Here is a 3,652-nt window from a genome sequence, read left to right on the forward strand (position 1 = left end):
CTTCCGGCGGCCGAAGGAAGTGCTAAGGTTCCACGCAGAGAGAAAGTGTCAACAAGCTGCGTGTTTGTGGCGGGGACTGGCCGATCGCCAGCTCTACGTGCGGTGTAGACAGAGACCCGGAGGCGGGGTGGCCACGGGTGAATGGCGGCCGGGATGTGAACACCCACTTCCGGGGTCTGGTATAGGCGTCACTTTTAGAGTTCCCAATCCACCATCTGCCTGCCCGGCCGACCCAGTGCCTGCTGCGTCAATAAAGCTTTATTGAGACACAGCCATGCACATGCGTTCACCTGCCGCCTGTGGTGCCCACACACTGCAGTGGCAGACGGGAGCAGCTGCCACCCGGTTGGTGGGGGTTACACGTGTTGACATATCTCCTACCGGACCCTCCTCCACGGAAATAAACGGCGAGAGTTGAGGTCAGACAGGCTGATCTCATTCCTTGGTTCTGCCATCTGCTTAGCCTGGCCAAGCGCTTCTCCTCTCTGAGCCTCAGCGTCTTTATCTAAATCATAGGAACAGTCTTACATGTTTACTGGGCCCACGTGACAGGACAGCAGGGCCGTGCATCCCTTCGCACGTGGCAGGTAGTGGATGGACATTAGCCTTCCCAGCGTGGGGGCCTAACTCCTGGCACCGCGAGGGCTGAGGGCTTCCGAGAGCCAGAGCGCCCCACGTCTTCTCTTCACTGGGGTTCCGGGCGGGAGCCGGTGTCAGAGGCACCACGGTGGCTGCGTGCTGGGGACATGCATTTTCAGAATGGCTCCTGCCCGGCACGGGACTGCCGTCTCTGGCACCTATGCTCTCCCTCCCCCCCTCGCCCCCCTCCCCCGCAGCCCATGCCCGCCACGCCTCAGAGGCCTGGTGTCATTCCTCACAACCATCTCGCCAGGGTTCTCCCACGTGTGGCTTCCGCCTCGGCTCTCCTCTGCAGAGACGAGTGAGAAAATAGAACCGTGGCCCCTCCACGTGCAGACCAGCAGACCAGCAGCCGGGTCGCGTCTGCAGCCCGGCCCAGTGAACTGACTGAGGATCAAGCCTCCGAATAGATCGTCATTGCCAGCCTTCTGTGTGGGATATTCTTTCCCATTGAACCAGGAATACATCTCCATAAGTCTGAAAATTAACATGCAAATGAATGGAAATTAGGCCCAAATGGGGCTACAGATAGGGCTGTGAGGAAAACTGGCTTGTATATGTGAGCCCAGAAACGCTCTCCACGAAAGAGCTTCTCGTTATTGCTCTCCGGCTCCGTGAAGCCGCCCCAGGACACCACCTACCCCCGGGGAGGCTGCGGGCTTCCTCAGGCGGGAGCCTGGCACAGGGGAGCCTGGCACAGGGGGGCCTGGCACGGGGGGCCTGGCACAGGGGAGCCTGGCACCGTCCGCATTGGGCCGCTGGAGGACTCGCGGCGCCCTGTCGCGTCCCTGTGGCCGGAACACAGACGAAGCTCGGACGTCGGGAGGCCTGGCGGCAGGAAGGCGGGAAGGCGCCTTGAATCCGTCTGTCGGGGAGGGCTACACGCTGCCATGCTCACTGCCCTCTTTCACGCCTGAGGAAACGAAGGCCCTGGCCCTGGCCCGTGTGGTCAGTTGGCGAGCGTCGTCCCGTGCTCCGAGAGGTCACTGGTTTGATGACCAGTCAGGGCACATGCCCAGGTTGCGGGTTCGATCCCAGTACAGGGCATGCAAGAAGCAGCTGACCCATGTTGTGCTCTCACATTGATGATCCTCTCTCTCTCTATTTCTCCCCCCTCCCTCCCTCCCCCTCCCCCTCCCCTCCCCCTCTCCCTCTCTCTTCCTCTCTCTCTAAATATCAGTAAAACTAAGAAAAAAGCCCTGGAGGGTTTGGTTCAGTGGCCTAGAGGCCATAGACCGAAGGTTCACAGGTTTGATTCCGGGTCAAAGGCACATCCCTCAGGTGCAGGTTCCATCCCCAGCCAGGGTGCCTGTGGGAGGCAGCCAATCAGTGTGTCTCTCTCACATCGATGTTTCTCTCTCTCACAGCCATGTCTCTCTCTCTCCCTCTCTCCCTCTCTCTCTCTCTCCCTCTCTCTTCCCCCCACTTCTTTCTCTCTCCCCCTTCTCCCCTCCCCTCCACTCTCTCTCTAAAAATCAATGAAAAAATATCCTCACTCCTCAGATGAGGAAAAAAATAAAAAATAAAAACTAAGAAAAAAGGAAAAAGAAAGATGTCCAGTCGTTAAGTAAGTGTGTGCTGGCTTCCTCTGACCACCACACCCAGACAGAACCCCTCCTACCTTCCCTCGGGCTCACCTCCCTGGCCCCCGGGCCCAACAGGAGAATGAGTGAAGGCCCATCTCCCCACTGCGCGGCCAGCGAGTCCCACGTGGCACTGCCAGTGCGAGACGCCCTTCCTCCCCCTCCCCACGCTCTCCTCCAGGCCCCCTCCATCCCCCCTTCCTCCCCTCCCCCCTCCCCACACTCTCCTCCAGGCCCCCTCTGTCTCCCCTTCCTCCTCCTCCAATGTGGAGGGTACCCCCTCCTCTGTTCGCGATGTCTTTATAAAATGGGTGCCCTATGGCATGGCTCAGTGGTTGAAGTCGACCTAGGAACCAGGAGGTCACGGTTCGATTCCTGGTCAGGGCACAGGCCCGGGTTGCGAGCTCGGTCCCTGGTGTGGGGCGTGCAGGAGGCAGCCGATCCATGATCCTCTCTCATCATTGATGTCTCTCTCTCCCTCTTTCTCTCTGAAATCAATAAAAACATATTTACAAAATAATTTTTTTAATGGGCGAATCTTTGGATGCTCCCTGTCACTCACCGAATGCAAGACAAGCAACTCTGCTGCCTCTCGTGGTCCGTTCTCGATCCTTGGGCGCTGGCCTCGGGCCAGGAGCCATGGCCACAGGACGATGGGGGAGTGGATCCTGGTCCCTGCCCCCAGGAGTCTAGAACTCGAAGCCACCGGTCAGCAGAGTGCAAGCTGGGCCACCTCAGGGAAGGAGGCGCCTGGAGGGTGAGGCTGAGGGGACCCCTCGGACCTGCTCTGGGGAGGGCGTGGCAAAGCCGCCTTCCCATCAGTCCGCAGCTGCTGAGCGGAATCGCACTCAGTCAGTCCCCGCGTGAAGACTCGCGGAGGCTCCTGCTCCGTGGACAGTGAGGAGGAGCCGGTGCAATACGTGCTGTCGCCTGATCTCAGCCTCCGGCCTGTCCCTGCGCTTCCTCTGATCTCCCCGCCTCAGCCCTGCAGGCCCCGCCCTCACACCCTGGGTTGCCGCCATGGAGACTCTGCTCACCGCTCCCTCCCTCGCTTCGCCTGTCACTGTCCGTGCGCTGATTGTCGCTTGCTCTTGCAGTCACAGCTAATCTTGGTGAGGCCTGGCTTGCTTCCCTCTCCATTTCACAGTGCACCCCCTCCTCTGGCCATACTTTCTACAAAAAGTATCGCCAGAAACGGACTGCTGCCTGTTTCTCTTTCTCGGGCTGCATCACCAGGATCGGCCCGTCTCGCTCCTGTGGACCACACAGGTTCCCTGTTGGTAATGAGGACTGGCTGTGCACCCACCCGCAGGCCTGGCCAGGCCAGGCTGGGCCCAGCTCTGCTCCTCCCTCCTGCTCCGCCCGGACTCCTGCCCCCGCCCCTCCCCTGGCCTGGCTTCCATCCTGAATGAACTGTCTGCAAACACTTG

Source organism: Myotis nattereri (assembly GCF_964212035.1).
Source record: "Myotis nattereri genome assembly, chromosome: 17".
NCBI lineage: Eukaryota > Metazoa > Chordata > Mammalia > Chiroptera > Vespertilionidae > Myotis > Myotis nattereri.